Source organism: Bufo gargarizans, chromosome 2 (genome assembly GCF_014858855.1).
Source record: "Bufo gargarizans isolate SCDJY-AF-19 chromosome 2, ASM1485885v1, whole genome shotgun sequence".
Classification (NCBI taxonomy): domain Eukaryota; kingdom Metazoa; phylum Chordata; class Amphibia; order Anura; family Bufonidae; genus Bufo; species Bufo gargarizans.
Window position 1 is genome coordinate 238,566,479 of NC_058081.1, and position 13,116 is coordinate 238,579,594.

General features: G+C 49.2%; 1 protein-coding gene across 1 annotated transcript in view; it reads left to right on the forward strand.

Moving 5' to 3' along the window:
* Positions 1-13,116, forward strand: part of SEMA3C (semaphorin 3C) — a 179,571-nt gene that overhangs the window by 15,709 nt on the left and 150,746 nt on the right. The gene's annotated exons all lie outside the window — the stretch shown is intronic.

The window sequence follows — 13,116 nt, forward strand, 5'->3', positions numbered from 1 at the left end:
GATAAATATGTAAAGAAATATATTCATTGTTTTCCATTTGATCGGCCATAAACCCCTTCCTGACTTTCCTTTGTCTGGCTGTAAGACGACTGGCTGCAACAGGAGCCTCCATCATCTGCTCTGTCTGCAGTAGGGAAAAAGTTTTTGTCATGTCATTCAACAGCCCAAAATGGAAGAAATCAGCAGGAGATTATTTTAACACTTGTATTTCTTGCGGGATTTCTACAAGACTGTTTCAGGGATATGCAATTTTGTAGGTGGATTTTCAAAATCCGTTGTGTGAACATACCTTTCCCTGTCCTATTAAAGGTCATTTCTGAATATTTTATGCACACTCCCCTGGAAGAGGGTGCCTCAGCTTTAGGTTCCCAGCTTGCTAATGTTCCAGTGATGGTGTGTGCTTATCTGCCTACCCATGTACGTACCTCTGCCTGCACTGACTATAGCCTAACTACTGTATTGAACCGTTGCTGCCTGCCCTGACCTCAAACTAATTTAATGGATATGTGCAAACTCTGACTTTAGCCTGTCTTCTGACAATGATTATTGCCCATCCGCTAGGTGCTCGGTATCATTGACCATTGTGGGTTAGCTGCCAACTACACCGGGACTATCTCAAGAGGTAGTGGACTGGTGGCTCCCCTACAAAGACCAGATCCCTGAGGTTAAAGGTTAAAAACCAGGGGATTGCCATGATAACACCCTTAGGGATAGCCGTAAGTCAATCCAGTTAGTTGGGCAATAGGTCTGTACCCACTGCTTGTTACAATTATATAATTATACAAAATTACAAAACCAGAATTCTGATACTTTTAGGTCTTACTCTTAACAATCAATGTTCAAACAATGTCAGCCAATCTAATTGGAACTTGTTATTGATGGAGTCTCAGTCTCCATCATGGGATTATTTGTTGTGAGTAAAATACTCTGAGTCCAAATACTACTTTGTGAACAGCAAATGGGTACAGGAAAAGCAAAAGCTAAACTGTTAGATCCCGGTATATTCGGAATTTCTTTAGTTGAAGAACACTCGTACAATTATCATTATAAATCCATTATTCGACTGAAGAAACTTAGGGAAAATTATTGAAGAAACTAAGGGAGAAGACTCAAGAACGTGATTTGTTTACTTTAAGTCTGTTTGCATACAGATTTTCATCAGGGATTCTAATGCATTTATTTTTTTCTTTCTTATGGAACAGACTGTTATATAGACACAATTGTATATAGACGCTTTCAAGGAATGTGCATCATTAGAAGAAAGTATGTTTTCTGTGCTTTTCCAGTGCATTTCTTTATTGATCTGTTTAGTTTGGAATGATGTTTGTATATCTGGCTCCACAGATTTCATGTTCAGAGACATCTGTGTAGAGTGCAAACTAAATATATTGTTCAGCTGTAAGTCACAAAAGTCTCGCTTTTTGGCTTTCCGTTTGTGAGATCCGTTCAGCGATCAGTTTCCATTCTAATGCATTCTGAATGGAAAAGGATCTGCTCAGAATGCATCAGTTTGCATCAGTTCGTCTCCAAAGCGGAATGGAGACTGAACACCAAAATGCAGCTTGCACCGTTTTGGTGTCCATCTGATGAAACTGAGCCAAACTGATCCGTTCTGGCACACAATGTAAGTCAATGGGATCCGTTTTCACTGGCACAATAGAAAACTGATCCATCCTCCATTGACTTTCAATGGTGTTCAAGACGGATCAGTCTTGGCTATGTTAAAGATAATGCAAACGGATCCGTTCTGAACGGATGCAGACGATTGTATTATTTAAACGGATCCGCACCAAACGCGAGTGTGAATGTAGCCAAAGACTAATGATCATAACAGTCAGGTCAAGTGTTGCTCACTTGATCTGCAGAAACTTCATAATTTATACATACCTGCTAGAAAACTTCATGTGTCACATTGCTTCCATATTTGCCACTCCTGATGTAGATGACCAAGACCCTCATTTATCTCCACTTACAGTTATGTGCTCCACGAAGACATCATTACATTTTATTTTGTTTGTTTCTTTAAATGGAATCTGTCACCACAATCTTGGACTATTATTTCCTGTAATACATGAGTAGGCTTGCAGATGAAGAGTCCAGCCTTTCGATTCGGTTGGTTCGCCAAATTTTCCAAAAAGATTCTATTGGATCCGAATTAATTTGTGGAAAATCGTGTTAAAAACCACTATTTCCTGGCTGCAGAGAGCCTGTATAGTGGTGTACAGCACCCATAGTGAGTCTGCTGTAGTAGTAAGATAATACTGTGAGTCACATGACACACACATGACAAGCGTCGCTCTTAGGATCACTGCACACTTCACTTCTTTGGGCCCTTTCGAGGCCAAAACTGACCAAATGACTCAAGTCTGAACTCAACCTTACAGGTCGATGTTAGCATCAGGTAGAAAAAAACTGTGGAGAGGCCCAAGATCCTACTATAGCGTGAAAGAGCGCACTTCTTTTACATCTTCCTCAGGTGATTAAACATAGATGTCTGCAGAACCTATTCTATTAAACGCCTATACAAGTGGAGCCCCTCTGACAGAATGTAGACAGTCTCAGCAGTAAATTTGTGTTGACGTCGCTGATTATTTTGCCCTTCCTCTGATCCGTCAGAACAATAACCCCCAAAAGACAGATCTTGTCTGTTGAGCATTCGCCTTCACACGGTCAGCATTTGGTCAGTAATCCATCAGCATTGCTAATGCCCAAAAAAACAGGAGTGGATCCAAAACAGAGATGACACGTGAATGGAATATTTGTATGTCTTCTGTGTTTTGTACCCACTTCTGGTTTTGGCTACCAAATCATAAGCCAATTCTGATGGGACCATACAGGCCTTACAGCTGCTACACAGACAGGATCCGTTGTGTGTCTCATTTTCCCCTCCTTCTGACAGATCAAAAGAAGGGTCAAATAAATGATGATGTAAACCAGGCCAAAAAGGCAAAATAGTGGCCCAATCGTGAAGTTCAGAGGGTGGGAACAGCATGAGAAGTCCACAAAGTGGCCCAATGACATAGTGTGGAGGTAGCAGCAGCATCAGGAGACCACAGAGTGGCATAATGACAGTGTGTGGAGGTGGCAGCAGCAGCATGAGGAGGCCACAGAGTGGCAAGGTGACATAGTGTGGAGGTGGTAGCAACACTTGGGGGGGCGCCATTCTGCCGCTGTAGCACAAGGAGGGTGTGCTTGGCGGTGTACGAATGGCTGAAGTGCACACAAAGTTTCCTTGCCATTTTTAGGATGTCTTGCAGATGGGTGGAAGACTTCAGGAAACGCTTGACAACCAGATTGAACACGTGCTCCATGCAGGGTGCATCGCTCAGCCCTCCTTGACGCAGCACTGACACCATGTTCTTCCCGTTGGTGATTTTTACCTCCAACACACCGCACTGACTGACTGCTACTGCCACGGCCTCCGTGAACCCCTGCACCACTACTTTCCGGGCCAGTAGGCTCCAGCGAAGCAGGTGGTCTACCCTGGGTTTGTTTGGCTCCCGACCTCCCACTGCTGCCACCCTGCTGACTCCCGGCAAGGCTAGCGACTTGCTGGCTGCACCGCTGCCTCACACGCAAGCTGCCACCCTCTTCTCCCGATGATGATGAAGCCCCTTTGTCATCCGGCTCCGAATTGTGATTATCGAGTACTGTCTGCACGTCACTGATGTCCTCCTCAATGGTCTCAACGCCACTCTCCTCATCACTACTTGCCCGCCTACCAGAGAAAGCAGTGGCTGTTTCCTCCGGATCTTGGCTGGGCAGTAGCTGCTGACTGTCCTCTAGTAGCTCGTCCTCGCTGTATAGTGGATCTGAGCCCACAGCATATAGTGCTTCTCTGGCTGAAGTAACAGAAAAGGACAGAGGCAGGTTGACGACAGGTGAGGGCACAGGGCCTGCTGCCGGGTCATACCAACTAAGGGTTGTGTCTGACGAACCCACTGACTCTTGGCTTGGGGCGTCTCATGTCACTTGGGACGAAGTCATTCAAGAACTGCTGGGATGCCGGTCAAGACACGACCTCTAGCTGACACTGGGAGCTCAGGCCTCTCGAAGTGACCCCTGCTGCCATGGCCCTTTACTCTGCTGCGACCTCTCCCTGCGCCAGAAATATTGAGGCCTGTGGCCCTCCCCTGTGCAGGGTCTGGCACTTCTCTGTCTGACATACTGTTAGATCAAATAAGTAAATAAAAAGGAAATTAATACATCCAAAAAAAAGGGCTATAATTTTCTCACTTCACCACACAACGGCTAATAAGTCTCTTTTTCCCCCCCCACTAATACTTTGGAACATATAACTGCAGCCGTGAACTGCAAATAATACTTTTTTTTGTCACTAATACACGCCAAAAAGAGCGATAATTGTCTCACTTCCCATAAAACAGCTATTAAGCCCTTTTTTTTTTTTTTTCCCCCACTAATACACACCAAAAAAAGACTTTAGAACATATAACTGCAGCCGTGAACGGCAAATAATAATTTTTTTTTGGCCACTAATACATGCCAAAAAGGGCTGTATAATTCTCACTTCAACACACAATGCTAATAAGCCCCGTTTTCCCCCCACTAATACATGACAAAAAAAGGCTTTAGAACATATATATAACTGCACCACACAGGGGATAATAAGACCCCAATAACAAGAACAGTTTGCTGGAATTACAGAGGTATTGTATAATGGCAATTTGGATCCGCAGTCTGTGCAGCAAGGTGTAATAGAATTGTTCCTATTACCCAGGCTGCAGACAAACCCTATTGAACCCTGTTCTGCTTCAATACTGTGTAATAATTCCTCCCTATCCTTTCCCTACACTTCTAATGCTTTTCCCCTGAACTTCTATTCAGCAAAATATAAGTTTTCTATTCTTTCCTAGCACTTTCCCTAGCGCCTGCTAACGTCTCTCCCTGCACTAAGTACACTGGAAAATGGCTGAATCCAAGATGGCTGAGGCTATTTATAGGGCTATGACATCACAGGGCTGGCTGCTGATGGGCTGCATGCATGGCATTGTGGGTGATCCCTCGATTCCAGAGTTCCATATCCTAACATGTGCAGCAGCCATTTTTGGAAAAAGTGCAATTTGTTACCACAAAGCGTGAGGAAATTCAGATTCGGTGCAAATCGAGTAATTCCTGAAATTTAGATCGAATTCCACCTTGTCAGCTTCGATTTGCTCATCTCTAGTCAGGACTGCCATGCATGCGCACAAGGGTCCTCGGCATTGTTAGCACAACAGTCTGGGTTATGTTTTTCTGTGCAGCTTTGAGTTCTGACATAGGAGGAACGGGGTTAGTAAGAAAATAAATGGCGATCTGGACGCCTTGAGGGCAGCACTACTCAAGTACAGTCCAGAATCGTGGTGACATATTACCTTTTAGGCTCAATTCACACCTCCGCAACGTGTTTAGCGGATCCACGGAGCCGCGGATCCGCAAAACACGGAAAGCGTCAATGTGCGTTCCGCATTTTGCGACCGCACATTGCCGGTACTAATATGCCTGTCCTTGTCTGCAAGTGTGGACAAGAATAGGACATGTTCTAGTTTTTTCGGGAACGGAATTGCGGACCTGGAAGTGCGGGTCCGCAATAATGTGTCCAGGCAGCACATCGTGCTGCCCCATAGAAATGAATAGGTCCGCAATTCCGTTCCGCAAAATGCGGAAATGAAGTTGCAGACGTGTGAATGGACCCTAAGAAGTGCATCAGAGATCTCCTGGATTTCATCTACTAGGCTAGGCATGCTCAACCTGTGGCCCTCCAGCTGTTGCAAAACTACAACTCCCATAATTCCTGGCCAGCCTACAGCGGGTAGTTGTAGTTTTACAACAGCTTGAGGGCCGCAGGTTGAGCATCCCTGTACTAGCCTATTCTCACACTAGCACCTCCGTTCAGCCCCATTAACCTCTAATGGGGACTAGCGGAGATATGACCCGAACAGCCTGCTGGATATTAAACGCTAGTGTGAAACTAGCCTTACTATTTATGAACTTTTTATTGGAGCTTTATATTTCCCTCCTAAGCCACCACTTATACTACCTGTATGTTCTGTTCTTCAAGTGTCTAGAGTTATCTATTATTGCCCTTTATTGCCCTCGTTTTGAATGAAAAATCTACTTTAATCGGGTGCTGGGGAACCTTGTCAAGCTTTCCCCCGTCCATCCATTTTGGTTGACATCCCTTAGAACAAGGAACAACATCAGCAACCTTGCAGAGATGTTGCATAGGTGCTGTTCTGATCTTGGTGCATATGCAGTTATGAAGGATACAGGTCCTTCTAAAAAAAAATTGCATATTGTGATAAAGTTCATTATTTTCTGTAATGTACTGATAAACATTAGACTTTCATATATTTTAGATTCATTACACACAACTGAAGTAGTTCAAGCCTTTTATTGTTTTAATATTGATGATTTTGGCATACAGCTCATGAAAACCCAAAATTCCTATCTAAAATAATTAGCATATCATGAAAAGGTTCTCTAAACGAGCTATTAACCTAATCATCTGAATCAACTAATTAACTCTAAACACCTGCAAAAGATTCCTGAGGCTTTTAAAAACTCCCAGCCTGTGTCATGGAACCATGAACCAGACGTACAACAAGAGATAAGTGGAAAATAAGAAGGTTTTATTGAAGAGCAAGCCGTAGCAAAGTCCGAACGGATGGCTAAACCGAAGCAGGGTCTTGCGGAGACAGAGGTCAGGAACCAGAAGGGTAGTCAGACGAAGCCAGGAACAGGAACCAACGGGGTAGTCAGACGAAGCCGGAATCAGGAACCAACGGGGTAGTCAGACGAAGCCGGAATCAGGAACCAACGGGGTAGTCAGACGAAGCCGGAATCAGGAACCAACGGGGTAGTCAGACGAGGCCAGGATCAGGAACCAGAAGCAGCAGCAGTCTTGGAAGCATGTGAACACAGGAGGACCAAGCAAGGAACTGAAGCCACAGACCTCCTATATATATGAGCTAGGCATCCAGCTCCTCCCAGTGGGAAGGAGGAGCCGCAGGGTGGGAGGCTACAAGAAAACCCAGAAACCAAGATGGCCGCCAGCACATGTCAAACGAAGGGAACAGCAAGGAGGTAAGACCATGACAGTACCTCCCCCTCAAGGGCCCCTCCTCCGCGGAGTAAGGAACGGTTTCTGAGGGAAGCGTGCGTGGAAGGCTCGGAGCAAGACAGGAGCATGGACATCTGCGGAGGGAACCCAGGCACGCTCCTCTGGACCATAACCACGCCAATGGACCAAAAACTGCACCCGGCCGCGGACCAGGCGTGAGTCCAGGATATTGCTCACCTCATACTCCTCACGATTGCCCACTTGGACCGGACGAGGCCGAGGAATCGAGGAAGTGAAACGATTACACACCAGTGGCTTCAACAGGGAGACATGAAACACGTTGGAGATCCGCATGCCAGGAGGAAGCGCAAGGGCATAGGCTACCGGGTTTACCCTGCGAAGCACTCGGAAGGGACCAACAAAGCGAGGCGCCAGCTTGGGAGTGGGCACTCGAAGGTTGAGGTTGCGGGTGGACAACCATACGCGGTCTCCGACCTGGTAGGAAGGAGCGGGCGCTCGTCTGCGATCAGCCTGGAGTTTCTGGCGCTGCGCAGAGACCTCAAGGGACCTCTGGATCTGTACCCAAGAAGCACGTAGGACGGAAAGGTGATCCTCCACAGCCGGAATATCCTGGGGAGAGAATACCTCCGGTAACACGGCAGGTTGGAACCCATAATTGGCCATGAAGGGAGACGTCCCAGAGGAAGAGTTCACCGCCGTGTTCCTGGCAAACTCAGCCCAAGGCAGGCGGTCAACCCAATTGTCTTGGTGATCGGAGACATAGCAACGAAGGAATTGCTCCAAGGCCTGATTGGATCGTTCTGCGGCCCCATTGGACTGAGGGTGGTAGGCCGAGGAGAAAGAGAGATGAATCCCCAACTGGGAGCAAAAGGCGCGCCAGAACCTGGACACAAACTGACTCCCCCGATCCGACACAATCTCCTTGGGCAAACCGTGCAACCGGAAGACCTCCCTGGCAAAAATCGAGGCCAACTCTTGTGCAGAGGGTAACTTCTTGAGAGGAACACAGTGGCACATTTTGGAAAACCGATCCACAATCATGAGAATGACCGTATGGCCTCGGGATGCAGGGAGGTCCACAATGAAATCCATCCCCAGGTGTGACCATGGACGCTCCCCGGTGGCTATGGGTTGCAAAAGGCCCAACGGAAGGTGCCGAGGGGACTTACTCTGGGCACAAACGGAGCATGCCGCTACATATGCGGCGATGTCGGAACGTAGAGAAGGCCACCAGAACAGACGTGAAACCGCCCAGGACAGCTGATTCTTTCCAGGGTGCCCCGCGGCCTTGGAGTTATGGTAGGTTCGCAACAACCGAGTGCGCAACTCCTCAGGCACAAAACATCTGCCGTTGGGTCTCCCAGAGGGAGCACCAGATTGAGCCGCCAAAATCTGCTCACCCAGAGGAGAAGTCAGGCTGGTGCGAATAGCGGCCAGGATCTGATTCGGGGGTATGACCGTAGTCGGAATCGGCTCCTCCCCGGACAGCTCGGAGTACTGCCGTGATAAGGCATCCGCTCTGATGTTCTTGGAGCCGGGTAGGTAGGAGACCACGTAATTAAAACGTGACAAGAACAGAGCCCATCTGGCCTGACGTGGTGTCAATCTCTTGGCCTCAGAAAGGTAGGTCAGATTCTTGTGGTCCGTCAGGATGAGAACCGGAACCACCGAGCCCTCGAGCAAGTGCCTCCATTCTTTAAGGGCCTGCACGATGGCCAATAACTCCCTGTCACCAATCTGATAGTTGCACTCCGCGGAAGACAGTTTCCGGGAGTAAAACCCACAAGGAAGCAGAGGACCCTCTGGTGTTCTACGCTGAGACAGGAGGGCGCCTACTCCCGTCTCAGACGCGTCCACCTCGAGGACAAAAGGCAACCCAGGGTTGGGATGCGACAGAATCGGAGCCGACACAAAGGCGGACTTTAGAGCCTCAAAAGCTCGGATGGCCTCGAGCGGCCAGACCTGCGGATTACTGCCCTTCCTGGTCAGATCCGTGAGAGGCTTGGCTAGCATGGAAAAGTCCCTGATGAACTTCCGATAATAATTGGCGAAGCCCAAAAAGCGCTGCAGGGCACGAAGACCACTGGGCTGGGGCCACTGTAAGACAGCCGAAACCTTCTCAGGATCCATGGAGAACCCCTCAGCGGAAATGATGTAACCTAAGAAGGTTACCTGGGATCGGTGAAATTCGCATTTCTCAAGCTTACCGAACAGCTTGTTCTCTCGTAAGCGTTGCAACACTCGTCTGACATCCAGAATGTGGGCCTCCATGGATGCAGAATATACCAAGATGTCATCCAAATAGACCACCACACACTGCTGCAACAGGTCACGGAAAACATCGTTGATGAATTCCTGGAAGACTGCGGGCGCATTGCACAACCCAAAGGGCATAACCAAGGATTCATAATGACCGGTCCTGGTGTTAAACGCGGTCTTCCACTCATCGCCCGCCTTGATCCTTACCAGGTTATATGCCGCCCTCAGGTCGAGTTTGGTAAAGACCGTGGCCCCTTTTAGGCGATCGAACAGCTCGGAAATCAAGGGTATCGGGTAAGCGTTCTTGATCGTGATGCGATTGAGACCCCTGTAATCGATGCAAGGCCTCAACTCACCGCCCTTCTTTTTCACAAAGAAAAATCCAGCCCCTGCCGGGGACGAGGATTTGCGAATGTGTCCGCGTGAAAGCGCCTCCCTCACGTACTCCTCCATGGCCTCATTCTCCGCTACCGACAGTGGATAGACTTTGCCACGAGGAGGAACGGCACCGGATTGTAACTCTATGGCACAATCGTATGGGCGGTGCGGAGGTAGGGCAACCGCGCGCACCTTATCGAATACATCCCGGTACTCTTCGTATTCAGGAGGCAACAGAGAGTCCGAGGAAGTACACAGCAACTTGACAGGCCCATGGATGCAACTAGCCCCACACTGCGGTGACCACGAGAGGATCTCGACCGATCTCCAATCGAAAGTCGGATTATGCTTCTGGAGCCAGGGGTACCCCAAGACCACCGAGTAGTGTGGAGACGAAATAACCTGGAGACAGACCGACTCTCTGTGAACGGCACCAATGGCCATCCCCACTGGAAGGGTCTCATGAGTCACGTGTGGCGGCAGAAGGGGTCTGCCGTCTATCGCCTCAAGAGCCAGTGGGGAACCTCGAGGCTGCAGAGGAATGGAATTGGCGGCAACGAACACTCTATCAATGAACAAACCACCAGCACCAGAGTCCACCAACGCCTGGGTCGTCACCGAGCCCCCGACCCAGGAGAGGACAACCGTGATCAGTGGTTTGTCAACACGGGAAACCGGGGACGAGGAGACTCCACCCAAGATCTGCCCCCGACAGGACCTCAGGTGCGAGCGTTCTCCCGGACGGTTCGGACATGCCAACCGAAAATGCCCACCGAGACCACAGTACATGCATCGGCCCTCGCGTCTCCGGAGTACCCTCTCCCCCTCGGACAGGCGAGCAAACCCCCGCTGCATGGGTTCACCCCCAGACAAGTCATCCCCAGGAGGCGTGGGAGGAGAGGGAGGCACGGGTGGGACAGCAAACGTAGGCGCCAATCTGTTAGGAGACCTCCGCAGGCTCTCCTTAAAGGAAGGTCTCTCCCTGAGTCTGGTGTCAATCAAAATCAGGAAAGAAATAAGAGACTCGAGCTCCACTGGTAGGTCCTTAGCTGCAACCTCATCCTTCAAGGCATCCGAGAGACCATGAGAGAAAGCAGCGACCAGAGCCTCATTATTCCAGCCCACCTCTGCTGCCAGGGTACGAAACTCAATGGCGTATTCAGCTACGGATCGTGAACCCTGTCTGATGGACATAAGGAGCTTCGCAGAAGAGGCAGCACGAGCCGGCACATCGAATACCTTCCGAAGAGAAGCAACAAAACCGGAAAACTCGGCAACCACCGGATTGTTGTTCTCCCATAAAGGGCTGGCCCAGGCCAAGGCCTTGTCCGAGAGCAGCGAGATCAAGAAGCCCACCCTTGATCTCTCAGTAGGAAAGGCATGTGGCAGCAACTCGAAGTAAATGCCCACCTGGTTAAGGAAACCTCGGCACTGAGTTGGCTCTCCCCCAAAGCGCTGTGGAAGGGGGGCAGAACCGATCATACCCTGAAACCCCACAGGCGCAGCAACAGGTGTCAGGGTAGACTCTGGCGCAACAACCGGAGCGGCAGTAGGAGCGGGCCCAGGAGCGACAACCGACCCATCGGCAACGGAAGCTAAATGAGCCGTGCGTTCAAGCAGGGTTTGCAACGCCACAGCGAACCGACCCAACAGGTGATCCTGCTGATCAAGTCTGGCAACCAGCGTAGGTAGCGAGGGTGGCCCTGTACCGTCAGAATTCATGGCTTGGTCCTAATGTCATGGAACCATGAACCAGACGTACAACAAGAGATAAGTGGAAAATAAGAAGGTTTTATTGAAGAGCAAGCCGTAGCAAAGTCCGAACGGATGGCTAAACCGAAGCAGGGTCTTGCGGAGACAGAGGTCAGGAACCAGAAGGGTAGTCAGACGAAGCCAGGAACAGGAACCAACGGGGTAGTCAGACGAAGCCGGAATCAGGAACCAACGGGGTAGTCAGACGAAGCCGGAATCAGGAACCAACGGGGTAGTCAGACGAAGCCGGAATCAGGAACCAACGGGGTAGTCAGACGAGGCCAGGATCAGGAACCAGAAGCAGCAGCAGTCTTGGAAGCATGTGAACACAGGAGGACCAAGCAAGGAACTGAAGCCACAGACCTCCTATATATATGAGCTAGGCATCCAGCTCCTCCCAGTGGGAAGGAGGAGCCGCAGGGTGGGAGGCTACAAGAAAACCCAGAAACCAAGATGGCCGCCAGCACATGTCAAACGAAGGGAACAGCAAGGAGGTAAGACCATGACAGCCTGGTTCATTACTCCAAACTGCAATCATGGGTAAGACTGCCGACCTGACTGCTGTCCAGAAGGCCATCATTGACACCCTCAAGCAAGAGGGTAAGACACAGAAAGAAATTTCTGAACGAATAGGCTGTTCCCAGAGTGCTGTATCAAGGCACCTCAGTGGGAAGTCTGTGGGAAGGAAAAAGTGTGGCAGAAAACGCTGCACAACGAGAAGAGGTGACCGGACCCTGAGGAAGATTGTGGAGAAGGACCGATTCCAGACCTTGGGGGACCTGCGGAAGCAGTGGACTGAGTCTGGAGTAGAAACATCCAGAGCCACCGTGTACAGGCGTGTGCAGGAAATGGGCTACAGGTGCCGCATTCCCCAGGTCAAGCCACTTTTGAACCAGAAACAGCGGCAGAAGCGCCTGACCTGGGCTACAGAGAAGCAGCACTGGACTGTTGCTCAGTGGTCCAAAGTACTTTTTTCGGATGAAAGCAAATTTTGCATGTCATTCGGAAATCAAGGTGCCAGAGTCTGGTGGAAGACTGGGGAGAGGGAAATGCCAAAATGCCTGAAGTCCAGTGTCAGTGATGGTCTGGAGTGCCATGTCAGCTGCTGGTGTTGGTCCACTGTGTTTTATCAAGGGCAGGGTCAATGCAGCTTGCTATCAGGAGATTTTGGAGCACTTCATGCTTCCATCTGCTGAAAAGCTTTATGGAGATGAAGATTTCATTTTTCAGCACGACCTGGCACCTGCTCACAGTGCCAAAACCACTGGTAAATGGTTTACTGACCATGGTATTACTGTGCTCAATTGGCCTGCCAACTCTCCTGACCTGAACCCCATAGAGAATCTGTGGGATATTGGGAAGAGAAAGTTGAGAGACGCAAGACCCAACACTCTGGATGAGCTTAAGGCCGCTATCGAAGCATCCTGGGCCTCCATAACACCTCAGCAGTGCCACAGGCTGATTGCCTCCATGCCACGCCGCATTGAAGCAGTCATTTCTGCAAAAGGATTCCCGACCAAGTATTGAGTGCATAACTGAACATAATTATTTGAAAGTTGACTTTACACTTTTCTTTTATTGGTCGGATGAAATATGCAATTTTTTTTAGATAGGAATTTGGGGTTTTCATGAGCTGTATGCCAAAA